General features: G+C 35.8%; 1 protein-coding gene and 1 pseudogene across 1 annotated transcript in view; both read left to right on the forward strand.

Annotated features, from left to right (window-relative positions):
• The window catches only part of LOC122334574 (NACHT, LRR and PYD domains-containing protein 3-like), a 498320-nt gene that overhangs the window by 268475 nt on the left and 204018 nt on the right, over positions 1-25827 (forward strand). The window lies entirely within an intron of this gene.
• LOC122341688 overlaps positions 23108-25827 on the forward strand; it is a 59236-nt pseudogene continuing 56516 nt past the window's right edge.

Raw genomic sequence — 25827 nt, forward strand, 5'->3', positions numbered from 1 at the left:
AATTTATTATTATATTAAATGTGCTAATTTATTTTCAAATCTTATTAAGTGTTTCTCAATTAAATTTTTTGATCTTACATTTCTAACATTTATTAAATACACCAGTTAAAATGAATTAAAAATATATAATAATAAAAAATAAAAAACACTTTAGTTAATGCTAAATTCACTTGCAACAACAGCTGTATTTTTAAATACCAACTAATGTAATTGTTGTAATTTCATTTTTTCATTTCAATATGCATTAGTTCAATATACCAGCTGATGCTAGTTTTGTCCTTAGCTACATAAATAAGAAGCGATCAAAATTGGTGGAAGTTAAAGTCCTCTGAAATAGTTTGATATTACAAAAATCCTAAGAAAGTAAATGAATAACAAATAGCGTTTTGAAAAACTAAATTCAAAATAACTTTAATGAAGTTCTGTAGAGGCCTTAACATGCATTACTGGGGCCTTAATCGGTAGAAACTCAGTGAGTTGTAGTACCTTGTGAGGCGTTTGGAGCATAATTCCCCACACTCTCTCTCTCACATCAGTCAGGGTGTATCTCTCTGGCCTTTTCCTCTGCACGTTCAGCTTTCAACAAGACAAAAGTGTCATGAAATGAAGACTAAATGTAATAAATCAGATAGAAAAAAATATTGTATCAAATAAATATAAATATAAATATATATATATATATATATATATAATATATATATATATATATATATATATATATATATATATTTGTATTACTTTTGAAACTTTATATTTTATAAAACTTGATGAGTCATTAACTCACAGTTTTCGCCTGAAGTACATGAGATGATGTGTACTGGCTGGAAGACTCTGAGTAAATGCATAGGGGAGGTAGAGATGTTGAGCCATAGTCACAGCGCCTGCTCTATGTGGGGCTGCAGTCTGCTGGAGAACGACAGCGCCCTCTGCTGCACTTGACCACAGCCTCTGGAACTCAGCCAAAGAAGACAACGCATCCAGAATAAATAGATTCATTAAAACTAAGGCACACACATTGCCATTATGAATCATACACAAGAATTCCGCATTTTCACTGTAATTTAAAACAGGTGAAGTTACGCGCCTCTGTGTTTGACACTCCGTTGTGTCTGTGCATTAATCGATTGAGAGAAATGGTCTAGGCATTATCGTTCTGTCTGCTAAATAATAGAGCTAACAATACGCATTGAATTGACCTGTATTCTCGTGGAAGCTGTCTGAAGTGATGTACTTTGCATGTTTTGTCTTTTGATCCAAGTAACATCAGATCCATATGCACCAGGCCGAATCGATCTTGTAGATCAGATCTGTTTGAACCATTTCAACAGGTTTTGAATGATTCTTTTGCGAATCAGTGCAGCCTTGGCCAGTTCCAATTGACGTTTTATTAGCTTTTTGGTGACACATGATATTCCATAACCTCCTTTGTTTACAATCTGTACAGCAGTTTTTAAATTTTGGTTATATGAGCTGAATTATAATATACCATATATTTCACACACTTCAACAGGAGCATCTTATATTATTAAGATTAAAATAGATGAAGGCACACTAATTCAATGTTCAGACAATGCAGTCCCAAACGCTTGGGCTGATAGCAGGAGCATTCAGTAAACGAAAGCAATATTTACATTTTGATGGACTGAAAAAATACATTAAAGAACAACATTGTATTTGCTAAAGCAACCAGTCGGAATGGATGTCAGGTTCCACTGCAGTAACGTAAAAATATACACGAATCATTTCTTGAACTGAGTGGCACGAGCAGATTATTCAAATGAACCGATTCGTATTCCTCCAAAGCGGACTTCCTGTCATAACGTTCTTACAGATTTCAAAATAAAGCCACAATAGAAAAACGCAGAGCAAACGACATTAACAAACCTTTTTCTTCAATAGAAACGCTATTTTGTTTGTCTATTATTTTTATGCTACACTTTGTAGTTAAATATATTCAAACTAGTTGAAATTACGCTTTACCCCCAACTGTGTGATCTGGAAGCAGCCACTAGAAGCGCAATTGCATTACTAATACGTTAAAGGTGCTAAACATTGTTTCGTTACATTTATATCATAAACATAATAATTTAACTCAAACTAAATGTTAATAATACAGCAAGTCTAAAGATCTCCCTCAGTTTTTGTATAATATAGCAAAAACAAAATAAGCAAAATACTGATGAATAACATGATTTTTAGATTACTAGAATCTTATAAGATGTGCATCACTTCTGATTAATTTAGAAATACTTTATCATAATAACTTCCAGATAACAGCTGTATTATGCGGCTAATAGTAAATTGTTTGTGTATATCTTAGGCTCAATTTTGTAGCCTATGCACTTATACGGTCAGTATTGACAACACTAACTTTAAGACAAGTTTGAAAGGACTTGTTGTCTACCAGTCTAAGTTAGAGAACAGAGAGCACAGAGATCACGTGTGGAGGACTAGAGGACTGGATTGAGGATGGAGGACTGGTACTATCAGCCAGATAGGACTGATTATTGTGGGTGCTGCAGGGTTGCAGTGTGTACATATCAGTAGTCTATTTGTGAGCCTTTTCACATAGTTTAAACTGTAAGTCCTGTGTTTCCTCACCATATTATCCTCTCTTATGTAGACAAAGAGACCTTGAGACAATAAAAATGAGATTGAAAATTGTAAGTGAAAGAAAGAGGACAGAAAAGGACAGAGGCCATAAAGAGGCTGAAGTATATCTTGGAAGAAAATCTTTCAAAGTATTAAAATAAAAACTTTTAGACCTTTTTTGTGTGCCCCTTGAAGCAAATCTGTGATAATAGCTCACAGTGTATAATTAAGAAACTTTATATTTCACCAGGAAAAGTAAGACTGCACTGGTTTCATAACCTGTGATATTCTACAGTTCAACTCAGACCTATCGTAATCTTATAGCCTTAACCACTGCAGATGGTAAAAATGTTTAAAAACTGGTTTTGTTGTTGTTGGTTGTTTGTGTTTTAATTTTTCTGAAATATTAGTTTCTTCTGCTGAGAGACCCTCTTTCTAAAATACTCAAAATTACTTTTTCTTTTCATGCATTACAGAATATTTATGCTGTGAGGTGGTATTATAAGACATGTTGTTTACAAAAATTAAAGTTTTTATATAAACCAAGGCAACATTTTAAATATTGTATATAAAACATTATGCTATTATTACATCCAGATAAAATCAAAGTAAGCTTTAGAGCTTTAGAAAATGTAGTGAGTTGAAAAATGAGAGTCTGAAATTGGCCAAAGGTATTCCAATGCCATGTCTCTGAAGAAAACAAGTGGCTATATATATTTTTATTTTTATAAAAAAAAAAAGTATTTTTATTTTAAACTGTATAATATTTTCTTCCTATTGCAAATATGACAGAAATAATGTCACCTGTATTTGTGCACAATGCTTAGCTATAACCCACTGCAGCTGTGCCAGATGTGAATGATAAAATACAGGACATATATGCAGAAAATATTTGGATTTCTAACCTACTCTAGGCATTGCACTTTGGCTGTGGCTGTGATTATATATAACAACATTGTAAGTTTTATCCTTGTTTACTGAGTGTATTTCAGTGATTGCATGAGCAGCTGAGTAAAGATGATCATAATCTCTTCATTTCACAAGATAAATGTATGTAGCATCGAATAATGGTCATGTAAATGACATGTCTCCGACGAACATCACAACATTTTTCAGCTTCTCAAGCTTCCATTCATCTTCAGGGCTCCTAATACCCTGGCAGTGTGGTCAGATGAGGTCCTCTATGGCACATATATTCCTCAGCAGTGACTCATTCTGGTGTTTTGAGCCTCCAGGAAGCTCTCTTTCTCAATCCATCAATTCTTCAGCTGAAATGAGAAGAACCTCAGTACTGCTTTGTCCTCAAAACACTGCCAAGTCTGGTTTCCCAGGCTGCTGCCCCATGAGATGCCTAAATTGAAGAGCGAAAGGAGAGCATGAAGCAATAGAGTAACATAAATTTTTTTGTAAAACTCTTTGTCCCCTATTTTAGCCTCTGAAGGAAGTCTTCATTAACCCAATATGGCTGATCATGTTCTATAAAATATTCCTCTGCTTCCTTCACTTTACTGCTAAATCGATACTGTATCTCTGTCTATCTATCTATCCTGTCTATCCTCTGTCTATCTATCTATATCTATCTATCTATCCATCAGTTTCTGTTCTGTTTAATCTGTCTGTCCTGTCCTATATAATCTAGCCTAGCTAGCTATACGTTACATCCCAGCATTTGTAATAAAGCGTTGATGTTTGGTTACATTTGTTTGCAACGCCAGGTGACCAAGATTTAACATAAGTCAGCGTCTAATGGCGACGTTACATTGATGTCAATATGATGTTGCTGTTTTAGTTGCATAGCTTAAACCAACGTTAAGTTAACACCAAATTGTCAAATCTACTGGCGTCAACCACATTTCATTCATTAAACAGCATCTGTCTGATGTCTTATCCCAACATAAAAGGGATTGTCTGTGCTAAAAATTCTGTTTTCACATCAAGTGTAATCCTCCACCCCTCTGTTTGTCCATCCATTATAAATTCCTGAGATAACTTGTGAGTGTAGCTTTGAAAAGGTCAGGTGTCCTGTATATTCTCTCATGTCAGTGAAGCCACAGAAGCACTTAGCTTTTGGCTTTTGTGGAATAATTTTTGTGATCCAGTATTGATGGTATGTGTTGACATACACAACCACATCTATAATTCTGCCCAAGGAGTGATGCCTTTTTTCACGAACTTTGTCATATTTGAAGCATTGTGACACCATAGTAGGTGAGGCCCATAGAGTCACTGTTGTGTATTTCTCACTATGCGTTTTGGTGAGAATGCTGCGTTAAGCTATGGCTGGATGCCTGTTGGCTATTGATTTTCTCATTGAATTTAATCTCCACATCCTGTGTTTTGCAATTGTCCTCAGACCACGGACCATTTCCACTAGAGCTGTTCTTCTGCCTGCAAGATTGCAGATAAAGCCGAAACACGATGACAGAGCTATGATGGGTCTCTAAAACCCTGAGTTTAAGCTTACCTTACTGACAGAACTGTCAGACCACCATCAGTTCTCAAGACGCTATCAAATCTTCTGACATCTCTGACGAACGAGAGCTGCGTGTCGCGCTCCATCGGTTTGACCAAAATCACACCCGAAACGCGGATGCGAAAAATCAGATATTAAATTAATACTCATTTGTGCACGTCCTGCCATTATTATGCAAATCAAAACTAATTACAAAGCACCACAGACTTAAAGAAATCGCAGGTGTCAGTGAACATCTGTGCTGTTTGTCTCCCTTTAAACTCAAGATGCGTATGCAACCACCAACAGTTATTTATCTTAGATTGGCGTGGTTTAGAACCTCTGTCACAATTTTCAGGTAATTGCCACCTATTAACCACCTTTCACGACTAAACTGACAAGTATTTGTTGTGATAGTGACCTAGAAGACACGACTAATATATCCTTCTTTCTTTTGTGTTGTTTTTAGCGATGTCTCATTCTGATGCATTTGATCGATTAGGGTGCAGTATTCAAATTACATTTCTGAATGACCATCCATCATTTGTTTCCTATGTGTGTGGATTTGTGGTCGCGTTAAGCGATAACAAAAGTCATACCGGTATGTGCCAATGCATTCGATTTTTCTTACTGTGTATAAGTAAGATAATCTAATTCTTTGGTCTATTTAAAAAAATGTACTATTCATTCTCTCGTGTAATAAAACAATTTGACTTTTTTTACCCAAATTCTTATGTCTGCGTCTTTGTGTTGTTGTATGGTAAGTAATGAGATTAATATAAAAGTCTGATTATTCCCTCTGATAAATCCTCAGGGAGCCATGCAGAGATCACTGTTGATCACCTCGAGGTGGTTTTATTTGCAGTAAGAGATATTTATGGCAGTGATGCATGTACGCTAGAGAAGGTAACTGTTGTCAAGTGATGGTCTGGGTTCTCACAGCCTTATGTAATCTATTCTCTGCAGCAGGCTGTACCATATAGTTATAGCTATCTGAAATGGGACAAAAAACAAACACTTTGATACCTCCAGAAAATGATACCTTGAGCTAAACACATTGGCTTTAAAGAATGGAAGTGTCATGAACACAAACGCCACCAGTAAGAGAGGAGTGTGTGTTTGTGTGTGTGCCCTGGGAGGGTGCATATGGAACTGATCGGATTGGTCGAGGAGTGAATTCGACAATGGGAGGAGTCTCATCTACGACGCTCGGGGCGCTATTCTGTTCTTCGTTTCGCCGCTGAGATTGTAATGCAACAGAGCCCAATCAAGCTCAGATTATGCCATCTCCCAACTCCTCGTTCCAGAGCACGCGGACCTGAGGACTACATAAACGGCATGGGCACAGACGCAACGCCGCATCGCTCATGCAGAAACCTCTTCTTGTAGGCAGGAATTGTATTTTTCTTCATTCACTTCAGATGGCAGATCTTGAGCAAGGAGGAGCAGCCTCTCCCCCGAGCACAGCAGCTCTTCTGAACGCGAGGGTTAGGATCGAGAAAGCGCAGGTGTGCCGGGGTGCTTCCAGCTGCCCTTGTGCCGCTTCTTTCCGAAAGGGGAAAGTATCTGGATTACCAGCAGATGTAAATTGAAGGACACTTTTGATAGGTACTGGTGGTGAGGAGGAAGAAGGGGAAAAAGCTGCAAACTGTGAGGAGTCAGGAGCTCGCGCGCAGAGCTCAACATATCACTGGATTCTACATTTATACCTCAAGAAAAATGTCATCGCAGACGAAGATCCAAGAAGGACAAGGAGATCATTGCGGAGTATGAAACGCAAGTGAAAGGTTAGTATGCTTGCCTGTTATATGAATCGATCGGAGGAGTTTACACGAACATCATTTCACTTGGCCTGTAGCGAGATACTTGCACGTTTATATTGATCTGATTCATAACCTGCTTCTCTAAATAAACAAAGATGCACTTAGCTTTTCACGATTGTGTGCAACGTTACGTCGCTGTAACGTTTATTTATTACAATTAGTAGCTATTGTATGTCTCCAGTACTCATCCATGTCTTTAATTTAACTAGTAAGCCTTTATTTTATTAAACCTTTACTTATTCATTATATGATACTTTCACAGTTAGTACTTTATTCATTACATACTAGTAGCTTATTCTTTAGCTATTAGACATAACTATCCCAACAGTGATATGTAACTACTCCATTGTTACTGGTAGCACATTTTTGCATCTTTGCTTCTGGCATAAACTATTCACTTTTAACTAGTACTGTATGCTTTTCTAGTTGTTTTGTTGTCATGCTGGTACTGATTTTGTACTGATTTTGCTAGTACATATTTATTACACATCTGTTAGACTCTAGTGTGATTTCCATTCATAGCAAATATCATAGCATTGTTTTTACTCTAAAGTAGCCATTCTAACTAGTCATTACGTACATGAGATTAATAATGTTACTAGTAACAGTTGGCGTAGACACTTGTCTGTTTGGCATTTGTGCATCAAAACCTGATTGCGTCTCATTCTGGCTTCTTGCTGCCAGGTGTTACCCCAGTCTTTGATTTCGTGTTTGTTTGGCTGAAGTTGCATTGTGCAATAGTTGGGTGGGATGTCCTTGCTGCTTTGTAGCCATCTGTCCCTTCCTCATGTCAAAAATGTGTCCAACAACAACAACATTAGTAACTTTGATTCTGTTGACACAGGGTGTCGCGCAGCCACAGGAATGGTTTGATATATTTTTCGGTTTGTTTTATTGGAGTGACTCATGCACCACCGTTGCACATAAATTCCAGCTATTAATGGTTTGCACATTAAGTGTTTGTGCGCACATATTGTGCTTTGGTGGAAACGAGAAGCTTGGGTAAGGATTTTTGTTGCTGGGTAGAATGGTGTATTGTAGTGTCATGCTCTCTGAACAGATGGGTGGAACTTCAAGGCAAGCTTGGTTAATTCTTCTCTTTGTTTACAGTTTACTGGACATTTTTTTTCCAGATCTTGTATTAAAGGGAAATAAACAAATATACATATATAGCCAGTGTGTATTTAAAGACAAATAATGATCAAGTGAGGATGTTTTAAACGATACTATTGTTGATGAACAGATGTTATATATTGTTACTTTCCCTATCAGTGGACTTGAATAACAGTGTTGGTGTTTGACTAATTGTGTCCATCCACAAAGTGTCTGTAGTGCGTGTTTGTTGTTTGTCAGACTGAGTTTTCGATGTTTAGAAACTAACTTAGTCTGAAAAGGGCGTTGCAGAAGCAGTTCATTGATTGGCTACTCGACAATGACGGTGAAGGTTCAAAGGACTCTGTCCATTGAAATGAATGCCTGGATTATTTTAAAACCCAGAGAAAGGGTGAATAATAACTGAGAATAGTCATTAATTATTAATGGTTAATAGTACTGAACAGCTTTACCAGTCTCGTCCATTTAAAATGAGTTTGCTTATGCAGCAGAGCAGGGTTAGGTAATTTCTCTCAGTTTGCTATATTAATATCAAGCATTTAAAACTGGCCGTCCAGAATTGCAGGGATTAAGTGTAATGTGATGCACACTGAATCTGGTGGGATTTACAAAGTCTGTTCCTCTACTCAAGGAACCCTTCACACTAAACGTCTCTGATGTGATTCTTGCTTGAGTAGCTTTTGTTAAAGAGAGTCTTGCCCTTCAGTGTTTCAGAAGGCCACATGGCTCTAAAGCTCAGAGGGGCCCGTCCCAAACTTTGGATTTACATAACTGTTGTGATCTATAATACTGCCGCTCTCTTTTTCAACAAATGCCATTGACATTAAAATGTGGACCAGACCTTCCCGTCTGAAAATAAATTGTACCAAAGAATAAAAAAAATGTGAGAATATGTATAAATCCAGCTGTACTTGCTAACATTAGTTGTAGTAATATATTTTAATTCAGTAGTAGCTATTATAATAATTATAATTATGAATAAAATATAACAGAATACATGTTATATATTTTTATTAAATAATTGTTAATATCTAATTTAAAAAAAAATGTATTATATTATAATTTTTTAACATTACTGCTATTATTATTATCATCCACAAAATGCTCCATTTGATTTCTCATGAAGTATTTTCTTTTATTGCATGTATTGGTTTGGTACTGTCGGTTTAGCATATGTAGTTTGGTGATCTTAAAATTCAGAAGGTCACAGACCATAGTCAGTCTTTGTCAAGTCTAGTTCTGGTGGTTACACAAAGGACGATGTAGTCTGGAATAGTAATGAGCTTTATCTTCAATCATTAGCCTTTTTGAGCAGCGAGCTACGAATGACACAGAGTGGCTTGTTATTGCCAGATGGACTCCCATGACACAGACTCACGTTGGGGCTCTGTTAGCTATAGCTGCAACCCTTTGATTTCCTGTAACCACAGCAATTTGCCATAGCAGATTGAATGGATAAAAACAACAGCAGTATAATCTTGAAGTGGTCAGCTTGCTTTTTGTTATATTGATACATTTCTTTGTAACAGTCAGTAAAGTGGTGCAAATGAGATTATAAATTTCCATATATCCACTTTTAAATCGTTATTTTCACTAATAAAACAAAAATACGAAACAATAGTGACATATTCAGATGGCGCCATTTTTCAACAGCTCTGGAGCCATTAACACTAACTGCCCCACTGTCTGGCACCTCTCTGTTGATGCAAACCCTAGAGAATGGTGGTGAAGTAAAACACGTTTAAGTGGAAATTCACAGACGTGAGCTGGTGAAGGGACCGCATATATAATCATCACAGAACATTTCACGTACATAATGTACGAAAATGAGGTTGGGGAACAGCTAAGCAACTTTTAAAAATATTCTGAATAATTGAAGTGACAATGAATTATGTAAGAGTGAAGATTGAAAAGATGAAGGGTAAAGCAAAAAAAAAAAGTGAATGAGTAAAAAGAACTTTGTTGGAGATTCTTCTAAAAGATTACTACAATGAGCCAGCCTTTGTTTAGTGTCAAATCATTCTAGGAATAATTAAGCACCAAATCAGCATATTAAAATGATTTGCGTATTAATGGCTGCTGACAATTCAGCTTTGTTATTACTGAAATAACTAGCATTTTAAAATATATAAAATGTATTATAATCATATGATATTTTTAATTTGGCGAATAAGGCTGAAATTTATCACATATAAATTCAAACAGGAATTGTTTGCAACAAACCTTTGAGAGAAACCTATGTAACCCCAAGGGATGCAAATACTTACGACCCATTTCAGTGTACTTTCATGATGTCATTTTGGTAATGATATTCAGTCCAATTATGCTCCTCATCAATGCATACTACACCGTCAAATCACCATACGAATAACAGAACTGTAATCACCAAATCATCCTGATAACTTCCGTCTCTAGAGTATGAATCCAGCCAGGTAGCAATAACTCACACTGTGACAGAAGCGATTTAAATCTGCATTTCATTCTGAGCTTCCTGAAACAGCCCTAAAGAGACCGACCTCTGCAAACCAATCACTGCGCAAAAAACTAGCATAATATGCATGCTGGTGAAATCCCCTGTTAAGATGATAAACAATCCTTATGAGCAGCTGAGAGTAAATTAGCATAAACCCGCCTACTCCCTGCTCATGCATGTTTTCCACGTGGAACCTTGCTTAATTAAACAGAAGCATTGCGCCCCTGACACATGCAAATTGCATAATTAATGTTTTGAAATTCACAGGAGCCTTTCAAGCTGTCAAGATCAGTACAGAAGAGGTCAAAGGCAAACACGCTAAATGTGCTATTTACATGTATTCGACAATCAAATTATTTCAATCTTCCAGAACAAAGATCACACTATCATAAGTTTAATAGATCTAATATTAATATTATTAATATCCGTGTTGACAAAGCTCTTTGAAGAAAAATTAAAACTCATTGTGGTACAATGTGGTACAATAACAAAATTAAAATTTTTCCCCGTCATTTTAGGCTGTTGTTCCAACTCTGCATGATTTTTTTCTTCACAAAGAGATGATGGGACAAAATGTCTGAGGTACTAGCTGTCCTTGGAAAGTGGATGGTGATTTGTACTTCTAAGCCCCAAAATGGACAAAAAGTGGAGAAAAAGCAGGAAAATAGTCAATAGCCATCATACACTATAATCTAAGTCAAACCATATAAGAGCTTTCTGTGCAGAATGTATTTGCTGAAAATCTTTCATCCTAAAATCACATTCATGTTTGCAGACAATTGGAGCCTTGAGATGCTTCACGCCAGATTCAGCAGCCGTGACTTCAAATGCTATTGGTTCTCACGCATCTGGTGACCACAAAGGACCAATGTGCACAAGTTAACAGTCCCTGATTATTGCCTATTTTACTGTATGAAAAGAGCAGCTTGGACATTTTTCTCAACAATTACTTTTGTAATACATAGAAAGATAAACTGGTTTGGAATGACAGTTTTGACTATTTTGTTCCTTGTAAAATCTGTCAGGAAATTTACTTTGAGTGCTTTTTAAAGCTAGATATAAAATTAGTGAAAAGTAAAAATGTTATAATAATTCTAAATATACAGTGTTTACTGTACTGTAGAAATGTTTCATGTTTTTACACAGCACAGCTTTTCAGTTTTTCAGTCATACTGTAGCCAATTATAATTCTAATAATAATAATATAATATATATATATTTCACCCTTGCATTTATCGATAAGTAAAGACACTTTATTAAAACTATATTATGAAATTTAATTATGTAAGAAAACTATATCCTGAAATGTAATAAAGCTGGTTTCTGTGAATGCGGAAAATTCTATGCAACAAGTTCTACCAGTTTTTGTTTATTGTTTAGCTCTTTGTCTGAGGTCTCAGACTTCTTTTGTGTTCTAGACATTCAAAAGAGCTCAGTTTGAAGGAAAATGGGTTTAACAACAAAAAAAAAACTGGTTTAACTTGATCAAACAGTTTCATCTTCACCTAAGTTACTCGCTTGTATCCTCATTATTAAGGAAACAAAAAGAAAGATTCGTCCTTCAACTTTCTCAGGTGTTAGATTTCTTCTGGATTTAAAAATGCATGTTGTTGATTTGCTAGTTGACAGTTTGCTCTTAACAAGCCATGTGTGATTTGTTATGGCAGGATGCAGGATGTCAAAGACTGACTAAAAGTTTCTTTGATTGGTATGACTGTGGTGACAGTGTTTTAAAGCGGATTGTTAAATGCAAGAAAAACTAGTACACCTAGTCTTGTTATTGTAACACAACTGGGTAACATCTGTGCCTGAGTGTCTTTTTTTCTTTCCCGTTTGTTTTAAATTCTTTCATGATATGAGGCTTGTAAATTGGTCTACCTGCTCCGAAGCTTAGTCGCAGACCCCATTTGACCATACATCACACAGCAGGAATGTAAATGACAGGTTAATGTGGTCCAGGCCGAATGGCCGGCGGTGATTCATGGTCCTACCACACACAAACACACTTACAGACGAACACACCACTCAATAGTTTGTGCAGGGCTGCTTAGTGCCGCACAGTTATGTGATTCATAGGATGCCCTTCCCATTCGCTCTCAGTGCATGCAGACAGTGACTATTGCCATAGCAACTAATATTCAATCAAAGCCTTGTGCAAGGATGTCCGCTGGACAAAAACAACACTAACCATGTATTTATTTATTTTTGAAAATAACTTTTTTTTTTTAAATAGCTGCTACTACAGTTCTATTATTTAATATGATATTTCTCATCTATTTTTAAAATAATATTTGTGTATTTAATAATAAAAGTATAATTAAATAAGTATAAATGCTTTACAGACCTATTTATTTAATTGTATTTTTATTATATATGGGTAGTCGACACAAAATAAATTAGAAGTTTTTATTTTACAATTACTATTCATCACAGCTTTTGTGTCATTTGAATTGAGGACCTTTGGGATATTTGTACTTCAAAATTCATTTGTCACAATGCAGAGTCATTAAAATGACTAGCGAAGACAAAATATATTATTAAAATGTTGAGAAGGGAAGTGGTGACAATTTTGGGGACCTAATGTATACATTTTGCCAATGCATATAATTCTAGCTAACCTACTCTTGATATGGATAAAAAAAGAGATGTGCACATTATGGATTAACTGCTCACAAGTTTTTTTTTGATCCTTAATATCTGATCATCTGGTTGCTTAAGAATGAACAGTATTAACACCCAGCAGATAAGTGCCGGGTTAAGGGCTCCAGAAGGACCAGGGGGCTGTGCACCTCACCTCTGTCCAAGCTGTTCAGCTGCCACACAGCTTTATTTGCATTTAAATAGAGAGGCTTCAAGTGGAGAAATAGCTGTAGCTGTAGAATTAGACTTAGTCTTTCCCCTCACGCAGAGGAGCAAAGGATAGGGAGGGTGGATGAGGACTGTTTCCTGCTTGTCTTCTCTCCTTTTCAGTCTTGTCATAATCAGAGTGTCTGTACAGGGGGCATGTTATGTAATGCAACAGGGTTTGGCAGTGAGGGTCTGCCAGCTTTCAGAAGCAGGGCCGGTCAGTCCAAATGCCCCCAAATACACTCCAGGACAGGACGTTATTAGTAGTGGCTTTTTATTTTGCACATGTCTCAGTCACTACGTTTGAAATCAAATACTGAAAGTTTCTGAATAGAATTTGTAGTTTTAGTTAGGATCTTTTTTTAAATCTGTACGTAAAAAAAACATGGTTTGCTTTTGTTTTGGTGCCTTTCATAATTTATCTCATATCAGTAATAAATGTGGTATGGAAGGAAAAGCTGCAGTCCTGTTTGCACGACAATGTCTTTTCACAACATTTATGTTGACTTTTCCATCAAAAGTGCTCATTTAAAAATGCAATTTAGGAATCAAAGCGTGCAGTTATGCAGTTCTAGTTGTGGAAATTTAGTTTCCTTCCTAGTGCCAACAAATCTTAGTATCTTTCAAAGATTCGCACATTGTGTTAACCTTGTAAACACTTCAACTCCAAAAAGTTACATAAAGCAATCCAAAATGGAACCGCAAATTTTCAGACAGTTTTTCCATTTTTGTGTTCAGCATGCATCAGATGGTTGGGAGCAGACTGTGGGTGGTCTGTGGGTGTGCTGTCTGAGTCTGAGTCTGGCATGACCATATTCAGGCCTTCTTTTCATAATTGCATTGATAAAGCTTAAGTCTCAGGACAAGAAACCCAAGTGCAAGTGTTTTTTTTTCATTTACTTCCTTCACTCCTCCTTTAAACCACTGATTGTGGTAATATGTGTTGGTCATGTGATCTGAGCTTTGTTTTTGGGTGTTTTTGGTTTTTCCTTCTGTCATTTTCCATGAGTTTCCTCTTCTGTGATCTGAGTAAAGGGAGAGCAGGTGGTTTGTGTTTCTGGCAGGGGTCCCTGGCGCCAGGCAGTGTTTTAAAACCACAGCAATGACTGGGGCTCAGTATCTCCTTTATATCACATTGTTCCCTAGAAAACATGGTTCCAAATGATCACAGATAAGCTCTAGACAGCCTAAGGGTAGAATGGAACTCAGATACTAATTGTTTAAATTGTGTTAGTTTATAGCTGACTAGATACGACTGAATAAATAAGCATAGTTATCAGTTGTGTCATTTGACTTTATCTAAACCTGCTTGCTTACAGAGGTTTTATGGGCTTTTTTTTCTCATGGTTGCTGCTAAGGGATGTGTTTTAACACCTTTACGCTTTAACTGATGTTTAGTTGGTTTTCCTGTGTCAAAAAAAAAAGAGAAGGTTTCTTAAAGGCAGACTGAGCTTCTTTCTGACTACTTACCTTCACTATTCAGACACCTACTGACTCTATCGACACTATTGACTTACTGCAGTCTGGATGATCTTCAGAATGAAGAAAGCCAATTGCAGGGATTGTCTGTCTTCTTCAAGGCCATCTATAGCTTCCAGTTGAAATCCGTTTAACAGAAAACATATTGTTACAGGCAGATGACCTTGGAGAAAGTTCTCGGAGCAAAGCTTATGTAGAGCCTCAGAGTATTTTTTTATATTGTGTGACAACTCACTGTACTTTCATTTTTAGGTTTTTTTTTATTGAATAAAAGCTTTGGTACTGCAAAAAAGTAGCCAAGTGACAGTAAAAATAATGCCAGAAGGTTAATGGACAATATACATAGTAGAGCTCATTTGTCAAGTGTACGTTGATTGTGGCCATAATTAATAAATTACAGTAAACAGCAGGAAATGCTTTATTTATTTCAGTGTGTTTAATCCTGAGTTCAATTTCTATTAGTGTTCAGTGGAGGAAAATATGATCATATGGGATTCAGACAAAATGAGCAGAAAGCTGCGTTTTTGCTGAAGAGAATAGAAATCCATGCTGTCAGGCCCAAAAAATTTGCCATAGAAGTACTTTATGAGTGTTATGAAATTCATAAGGCCTATGTAGAAAATGTTTTGATGAATGGCAAGCAGCACGTATGCATCATTAATTGGAGCTCGTTAATGTCAACTAAAACAGAGTTGCATGTCATGGCACTTAAAGTAGGTGATGCCAGTGTTGCTAGGCCTGTCACGATAACAACTTTTGCAAAGCGATATATTAGTCCATACATAATTGTGATAAGCAGTATTATTGTCATTTTAAGACCATTTTATGCCACTGAATGTTAAATCATAATAGAGCAGCATAATAATGCAAGAAGGCCTCTACAGTTGACAACAAATATTTAATTCTGAAAAATATTTAGTGGATCATGGAAATTAAGTATTAGATACCTTAAAAAAGCGTGAATAAATAATAAAATCCATTTTCTTAAAAGCAGAATAAAAAGAATAGAAAGAGATTATTCCATGATTATTCGCTTTTTATCTGAACGCTATTGCTGAAAAACACAATCCCTGTTTAGATCAGATCTCTGTATGCTCAAAGGCACAGATACCTAAACTTTTTGTAGAAAGGTTTTTAAAATTTGAACTAGCACCTCATGACTACACCACGTTATGTACGAGAAGTTATGTACTGAGAATGCAAAAAACGTTTTTATGATATTGTGTTTTTTTATAATGTTTTTTTTGTAAATATAATGGGCAACATATTGCATGTACATATACTGTACGATACGTCTATATATTGATTACTGCGACATGCCTAAGTGTTGCTGATACTCATTTTAATTACAGCTTTCATCTTTCTTCTCAGTAGCATTATTGACTAGACTGCATTTGGTTTTAAATGTATCTATCGACCAACGTGGCAGCACACATTTTAGTTTAAGTTAAAGTTCATTGCTGAATTTTTGTCAAGCTCATTTTGTGAGGCAATTTGTGAATCGACCTCTCTGTTTCCTCTTTGCAGGAATGTTGATAATATAAAGCCAGGCTGATGCAGCTAGAAGGCTATTTTTACCGTGCAGCTTTCTGGAATATCTGAGGTAGTCTGCATTCTGAAGAACATGTTAATCGTATCCTGAATCATTCCATTGTGGTGAAATTGCCCCACTGTGCTAGACTGCCTGTTAGCAGCATATGTCATTCCACATATGCATTCAGTCCTAGTTCAAGACTTACTGTAGTGAATGATTTAAACCAGTATCTCCGCTGAGTAAGCTTTTTTTGGTTCTGGCAACCAGTTCATGTTAGCATTTGCATAACTGGATTTGATATACATTGATTTTATATTTAATATTATTAATTGCAACAAAGTTATTAAAAAGAATTAATATCTCAGTTATTTTTTATTATTTACCTTTTTTCTCACTGTTGTCCACTACCCACCAGTTGAAAATGACTGGAAACACTTTTCTTACATTGGTACCAAAAGTAAAGTAAAGAGGTATTTATGGTTACTAGGACCATAATTTTCCTCATATGTATGTATATCTATTTGTATATGTATATCATGTGTCTTTTCCCATTTTATCTGTTGTTTTTCGTGACAAGGTAGTTTAGTATCTCTGAATCAGGGTTATTATAGTTAATGAAACTAAAATCATTAAAAATATTTTTATTACTTTAAATAAAAAAGAAACGTCTATATACAGTTTGAAACTGAAAATAAACCAATAAAAATAAAAGCTATATATAGTCACATATATTAGAAATAAATGTCACAAAATGTTAAAAACAGTCATGAAAATGGAAAATCTAAAAATAAAAATCTGTCTAAATAAAAAAACAAAACAAACATATAATAATATCTCAGTGATATTAAAACGTATGTCGTGTGAGTAATTCAGTATTTACAACCTGTTTTGGTTGACTGTTCTCATGCTATAAAATTATTTAAGTGCCATGTATCTGGTTGTTAAAGGTGCCATAGAAAGGATAACTGTATTTACCATGGTATAGTTAAATAATAACGGTTTTGTACATGGAAATGACATTCCACACTGTGAAACAGCCAATCAGAGACGAGAGCTCAACATTATTATTCATGACCCTTCCAAATAAAGTAAAAACAGACTATTGCATTCTAAAGAGAAATCCTATGGTTGTAAACGGGCATGTTAAACCCCTTATGGAGAGTTTTTGCCCTTACTTAAGCCATGTACCTTCTAATTAGATATCAGAGAACAATTTAAAATACTATATCAATGCATTCTGTTTCACCTTTAAAGTTTAACTGAATAATAAAATTCTCAAATTCGTTATAGTCAGCATAAAATGAGTTAGATTGTATGAATTGATGCCACATAGGAGGTAGTCAAGAACAAAGAGCTCAGATGATTGTCTTGTCATGTTGCCTTGTAAATGTGCACGTGTCAACATCTCGGTGCCCTCCATCTCTCCTCAGACCTTTCCCGGGAGAATACCCCTGTGCGTTGCCAGAGAGACAGCGTACAGTCATTTTTCTCTGTGAGTGGGACTGGCATGGAGACAGCTGTGATTGAAGGCCCAGCTCTAAAAGGGACATGTCTCGAGTTCTCTAAAGAAGCCAGATCATATAACATAGACACAGGATGCTGATTGTAATACTTCAGCTAGGGAGGAGAAATCAATGCGTTAAATAGATGGGAAGCTGGTGTGTTTGTGTGTGTGTGTTTCTGTGTGTGTTCATGTATTTAGTGTGTGTTTTGGATGTGTCTGCTTGGATAAAATGGACAGAATTACATTATCCTCTTCCTGGACTGCGATATTGCTGCAGTATTGTCTCATGTACCCAATTTCAGTTAATTGATGTCCCAGGCTCTCTGCATCAGTCGTGGAGTGCAGATGTTAAATAGACTTTCCTTGCGGAGTTAGGAAGACAATTGCGCACGTTTATGTTCTGAACAGGACAGGCAATCTAAAGACTAAATGGCTTTGATGAGGAATTATAAAATTGAGTGTGTATTGTTTGTGTGTTTGTTTGTCTTTTGCTGATGATGGTCATTTTTAAATAACTTACCACATTTGATCAACATTTTATTTTTTTCCACCATCTATTCATTTATTATTACCGTTAGATATAATCATTGATAACATTTTAACATTTTTGTCATGGTGTTGAAATGGGAGGGTCGTTTCTGTTTTCCTGTGATATTGTGCTGCGATGGCTGCAATCTTCAGTTAACCACTGAACCTGGATCTTCCTTTAGAAGTGAGATTACCAGTGAGAATTTACCAATTCTCACTATAAACTTATTATCACAAATTAATGCCTTATTCTGTGTGATCATTTTAGATCCTTTAATCAAACCTAAACTTATCAACAACCTTACTAAATAATTAATAACCAGCAAAAGTCATAATAGTTAAGTGAGAAGGAATTTTTAAATTTTATGTTTATAATTATGTAATTATGTTGTGATGCCTGATTTTAACTATATTAAGTAATTTTATTATTATTAAGATTCATTTTATTATAATTATATATTAATATATACTGTTATATAATATATCCAATTATATATAAAAGCTCATTTTATTGTCAGACTTTTATCGGTTCTCAAAATTATTATTGGTTTATTATTGATATCAACCAAAATTTTTATGTCTGTACATCCTTAAAATATCCAATATTCTCTAGATAAACACTGTTCAAGAGTTTGGTGTCAGTAAGATTACTGATTTATTTATTTACAGAAATTAATAAATATTCAGCAGAGGTGCATTGCATTGATCAATAACGGAAGTAAAATCATATATAATGTTACAAAATATTTTTAATTCAAATCGAGTGGTTACCGAAGGATCATGTGACCCTCAAGACTGGAGTAATGGTGCTGAAAATATAGCTTTGACATCATAAGAACAAATTTTTTATATTTTAATTCAGATTCAGATAGAAATCAGTTCAACAGTACTGGTGATGCTGTGATTATAATGGTGAGCATAAAAGCATATTATCTTTCATATTAGCTTTTTTTTTTGCATTGTACTTCTGTGTTTCTGATTCTGTTCTTCATGACACGATAGTTATGATCTATCTGTCTGCCCTCATATAACCACCCATCAAAGGTTGTTTGCTCTGAAGAATGATGCCACATAAATGATCCAAGGCATTATGGGGCAAATGGCATCATATAAATGCCATCATGGCAGCCGAATATAATGTATATCAGTCCATTATAAACATATACACATAAATCTGTGGCCTTTAAAGTGACTCTCTAAGAGGCTGATGATGGACTGGGAAGTCCAAGATGGTTTAAGGCTCAAATGTCACCCATGGTTCTGTTCTCTAGAGTGCTGGACCTTTTCCACAAAAAAGATCCATATCTTGCACCATACGTCTGTTCTCCCCTTTTCTTATATTGGGTTAATAAGTTAACTAATGGGCTCATAAGGTCAGGTTTGCTGTCATTAATGAATAGGGCATTAATAGAACCGATGGGGGTTTTATCAGATTCAGTTTGAAGTTAATTGCCTCATGTGTGTGTTATGTAACCTTTGGTGTGAATTCTGCAGAACTGCTGCATTGGACTTGCTGTACAGATGGCTGGAGAAAAGTGGTGCTGAGAGGTGGAGCGAGAGAGAAAGGAAGAACGGGGAAGGAAAGAAAAACATGTCAAAGATTTAAATATTGCTCAAAAATGACTCCTGCTTAACTGTCATTCTGTGTTTGGACTCCTATTGGAAAGCAGTAAGCAGTGATTGGAAAAGATGCTGATTCAGCTACTGTTTGCTACAAGCTACATGTATAATCGTATTGGTGGAAAATTGCTGAATAATATGGATTACAGATTTTCCAAGGTGTCTTTGCTTAAAATGAATTATTTAAATGGGCTGTGCCCTCGAGGTTATGAGTCAGATGTTCTTGAAATGTATTAACCTTATAGAAGACTTTATAACATTTAAGACCAAAAAATTATGCTGTGAGTATGTGATACACTTTGGTAATGCTATGCTGGGATATTCAAGATTGACAATACAAAATGTTTAATTAAATAAGTGCTGAAAATCAGCTTTCTAAGTGAAATGGGATATTCAGTGACAAAAAATTTATGGAGCCTGATTTTATCTATTGGGAATTGACTGGATGGAGAACACCTCCAATATGTATGTTTGTTAGCATTATCAAATACCTCTTTGGAGGTCTATGTCAGTGTAAAAAGAAAGTTGTTTCAAAATAAGAGTTATTTAAGACTGACTCATTTACCTGTGATCATCTGTGATTGAGTATACTCTGAAATCTTTGAAGACCATAGAAAAGAAAGAAGACATTTTTGAACAATGTTGGTAACCAAAAAGTTGATTGTAGCCATTGGCAATCATGGTATTGAGAAAAAATACTATGGAAGTCAATGGCAACCAGCCATTTCTTGGTTACCAACATTTTTCAAAATATCTTCTTTTGTCTTCAGCATGAAAACAGGAACTCGTATAACTATCATTTTAATGTTTTATAAGTGTACCAATGAATCATGCAGATTTTTTAGAAGACAGTGTCAAACCGACAATCGTAAACAACACCCTTTTCTATCATCTGAAATATTTCCTGTGACTACATTTCTACCTCTCTTTGTCCAAGGCTAGTGTTTGCCTTTTCCGCAGAGAGTGTCTCACTGACACAACAGCATCTGAGTCACTGTGTATCTGAAGAGGATTATTAATGTGTGTAATGAGCGAGAGACTGAGGGATCTATGGATGAGTAGCACCTACGATAAAAGATAGAAACTTTTTAATCAAATCTAATAATACACAAATCCACTAGTGGAATGATTTGGAGACAGTGAGGGTTAGAAGGCAGCAGAGACTCAAAGACCGGCTTGTCTGGGAATATAAGTGCATTATACATGCAAAGACCAGAGAACGGAGAGCTTTCAGTGTCATATAAATTCCACGTCATTGGTATTGTGTTGCAGTAAAACTCTAAGTGCTTATTACTTGGTGGAACCATTTGGTATTGATTTATTTTGCTTGAAAAGGGCCAGAGTCTCCAATTCACCACTGTAAAGAAGTGAATTCAATGAATTCTGTGCAAATTATGCGCCAAAGAGTTTAGTTTGTTGAGACTGTGATGGTTTTGGTAGATGATGCTGTAATTTGAAAAAGTTTCTCATAAGCACAACAGAACTTGGCCTAATCTTTACTGTTTTAAGACTGTGCTGCTGCTTTTCTAAGCAAGACTTTAAAATAGGAAAAACATTATTGATCTAGGGAGCAGGATATGATATTATTGTGGGTGGAATCATTTGACTCTTTTAAGTGGCTTGCTAGAACAACCTAGAAACTGCATTGCAATGTGCTAAACCATTAAATGTGGGACTCTTGCATATGCATGAGAAAACACTACTGACATTTTCTTCAGAAACTTCTGAAGAATCTTCTTGTGCTATTCAGATGACTGAGAGACTAACAATTTTATTCTTCCCAGATGGGTTCTACAGACCTTTTTAACATTTTCTGTGCAGATTTTTGGTGAAAAAATGTTGAATGGATTTCAGCATGGTGAAACGTGTTAAGCAGAACTCAGTCTTGATGGCAGCTGAAAGCGTAATCAAATTAGCCATGTTATTTAATAAACGAACAGACTGAATGAACTCTGAATGGTGGGTGTTCAAATGCTGCAGACATTTAGGGAGCTTTCTGAAAAATTCTGGATCAGATAGCTCTTCAATTCTGGAGGAAAATTCAGACTACTTCAGAACAAATTACCTGCAGTTTTAAGTGGTGTAGAAATTATCCGTAATTTTTCCAGACTGCTGTTTTGTTCTTATTTCATTGAAATGAGATTGTGCCTGTTCTCCAACTGAGACTAAGTGCAGAGTCACATTTTTTAAATGAGCCAATTAAAAACGTTATTACAAATTATGTTACGCAATCAGTTAATTAAATGAGTTGATTACTCAGCCAAGTGTTTGTGCTTTTTCCAACTCTACTGTTCAGAAGTTCTTGGTCAAAGATTTATTTTAATTAAAAACCTTATTCAGCAAGGTTGCATTGAAGTGACAGTAAAGAAAATTAAATTTTTGTCAGCACAGAAATAAATAACATTTTAAAATGTATAAATGTATAAAAATAGGAAACAGTTTTTTAAAACTCTATTTCGTAATATTACAGTTTTACTGTGTGTTTGATCTAATAAATGTCTTGGTGAACCTGACAGATTTGTACAGACCTCCAGGGTTTCTGGAGACCACAATTTGAGAACCACAGTTCTAGACCAACACCTACTGAGGGCATGTCTTGTGAGATTTAATTACAAAGAACATTTAGGAATCTCTATAACACTCTATTTCAAGTTCCTCCTTTTAGACAAATGGACCCAAAACTCAGATGGCAATAGTTTGGGGGGAGGGCAAGAAAATGATGCACAGTATATAAGATAATTGATAATTATAGCATAAGATAATTGATAGTATCTGATAGATAGTATCTTTTGAAAACATTTAAATTAGAGGTTAGGCTAGTTGCCTGTATAATTAGATGATCTTTTTGTGTATTTTTGGCTCTTGACCCTACTTTTCATATGCTCTATAATCTCTGTTTATTCAGATGGTTTAGCCATCTCGGCTTGCTAATATGAGAGACAGGCTATTTATTTTCATTGAAATCAGATAGCCTTAAACCGCGTGTTTGATTGTAAAGCGTAATTTGATTGTAAACATGTGACACAGACGTACAGTTATTTGCTGAGTCTATCGGCAAGCAGAGTTCGGTCTCATCAGATGAGGGTATTCCAGAGAAATCCTTCCATTAAGTAATTCCGTGCTTCTAAAGTAACCAGTTATCATGGCCAAAAATTTACAGCATTCCTCCTCCGAGAGCAGCTATGAGCTCCAGACATCAAGTGAAGCCGCAGCACACTTGGAATCCTCTCTTCTTGTGAATAATTCTGTGATTGCTCAGGGTCTCCATGAGGAAGCTCGCTTACAACATGACCTATTTTTCAGCTCTCGCACTGCTGCAGGTTTTTAAACCTCTCCTTTTACGAGAGTATTTTCAAAAAGTCCTGCCTGCCATTCATGCGAAACGGTGTCAGATGTTTCTGGGCGTTCCTTCAGGCTCTCTTGTTTTGTCACACGAATACACGCTGAGAAAACTGTGAAAAGCAGTGAGAAAGAATTAAAAAACAGGAAAAGCTGAAATTTTACAGGGAGCCTGTGAGAATGGTATCAACACGTTATAGGTTTTTATTTCTTCAGTATGTAAGCTACCTCTAAATAGGGCTCACATGGGTTTTACCACAAACAGTGCCAGCAGGCGGTAGTCTCACTTCTAAAGGAAGATCCAGGTTCAGTGGTTAACCGAAGATTGCAGCCATCGCAGCACAATATCACAGGAAAACAGAACGATTCCTCCCATTTCAACACCCATGACAATCTTTGCTGTTGAACGTAATGGTTAATTCTTCTCTTGTAGCTCAGAAGTGTTGTTGCAAATGTGAAAAAGCCTGCAGAATGCAGTTATTTGACACACTTGACAACTTGACTGGGTTAGCTCTGATGTGTTGCTTTGCGTTAGCAGCAGATCACAGTTTTCGACCTGAGCAGCTTTACTCAAGTCAGTCAATATTGAAGTGGATTTATTTTATTTTCAGTTAAGCTGTCTACCTTAACGTGGGTTGGATTTGATGCTTTCTTCTGTGTCGGGCTTGATTTACTTCATCAAGCTGCTGTTTTGTTGTCTAATTGTTCTGTTAACCTTAGCTCTGGGAATTCAAATAATGAAATATTCCCTCAAAGCAAGCCTTTGAAGCAATAGAGGCCTCTTTGAAATGACACATGAAAGAAGCTTCACTTTAGCACTGTAAAAACTGGCTGCCCGAGGGATGCGACTTACTGTACAACCTACTTATTCTTTGCTGTTGTATTAGTATAATTCTTCCAGAATTCTTGATTTCTTTTCTCTCAGCACTGAGGGAACAACTTGTCAGTTCAAGAACATACTCTGTTTGAGGCCTTTCTTTACAATTAACTGCAAGTCAATGACTTTCCTGTGAAAACAGGCTTTGTTGTTAAATATTAGTTTCTCTCAATAACAAAAGTGCTACTATATATAAAGAAGGTGACTGTAACCTTTTATTCATTCTTATCTACTGTATCTATCTATCTATCTATCTATCTATCTATCTATCTATCTATCTATCTATCTATCTATCTATCTATCTATCTATCTATGTCGTTTTATCATTGTATTTTTTTTATCTATCATTACACAGTTAACTATATAAATACATTGACTATAAATAAAGAATACTTTATACATTTTTACTTCTCCTCACTCATTTTGTCATTCTTAGATCATGACAAAACAAGTGTGGATTTCAGTCTCATCCATTTTTTATTAAAGGACAAAGCACAAGTATGGCTTCTTGTGCTAAATATATTTCTCTATTTCCCCTTACCAGTTTGCACACAGATTTCCTATTATGTGGTAGATTGTTTTTCTACATATCTAAATTGGATAGATACATACTCTGGAATGATGGAATATATTATGGACAAGCACACTTAAAAGTTTTTTCAAGCAATTTAGATGACTACTATTTTCAGTGCTCCCAAAATTTGTAACCAGTAGTCACAAATGACTGGAATAATCGTGGAAATTCTTTAGTCAGTAGCTGTGTGGATTAAATCATGGATTCAACCTGAACGTACATCTGAATCTAACTAGCTTTGTATATGGATTTGTCCAGAATTGTGCTGAGTCAAACTAATGTGTTTATGTGTACTTTGTTGCTCAGAGATCCGTAATCAGTTGGTGGAGCAGTTCAAGTGCCTGGAGCAGCAATCAGAGGCTCGGATCCAGCTGTTGCAGGACCTGCAGGAGTTTTTTTAAAGTAAGCCGAGATTCAGCTGGAGTATTCTCGCAGTCTGGAGAAACTGGCTGAAAGGTTCTCATCAAAGATTCGTGGCCCGAGGTAAGGCTTTAGTGATATGTGCAAGTGTGAATAGTTCACCCCCCCAAAAAAATTCACTTCATTCACTTATTATTTTCTATGTTTTTTTTGCCCCTTAGAAAGCTCAAAAGTACAAATGCCTGAAAAATGTTTTTAGCAGCTCTTGCCAAATAAAAACACTACCGATTTTATCAGTAAAACATGACTTATATTTTAAATTGTTTCTCACATAAATATATTGTGTGGCTTGAGAATATAGCAGACAAGTAGTATATCTGTGATACTTCTATAAAGAATGTTGGCCTATTTGGGCTTGGAAGTTGTGGTAAACCATGAACTACTGTTATTTTGTACAAAGAAATGCTCATTTGGTGCCTGATGGAAAAAATGGCACCATACAGGTTTCAAACATTATGATTGCATACGCATGATGAACTTGGTGAACTGTTCTTTTAATTGTGCGTGCCAGATTATGTCTCCTCTTATTTTCTCCGCCTGTTTCACCATTTGTCTCAGTGCTTCTTCTATCAGAGCAGAAATAGCTGCTGGTGAATTTGAAATCTCTCTCCTGCTGCTGGATATAATCATCCTTCAGACAAGGATTGCTCCT

The sequence above is a fragment of the Puntigrus tetrazona genome, chromosome 3 (assembly GCF_018831695.1).
Source record: "Puntigrus tetrazona isolate hp1 chromosome 3, ASM1883169v1, whole genome shotgun sequence".
Classification (NCBI taxonomy): Eukaryota; Metazoa; Chordata; class Actinopteri; order Cypriniformes; family Cyprinidae; genus Puntigrus; species Puntigrus tetrazona.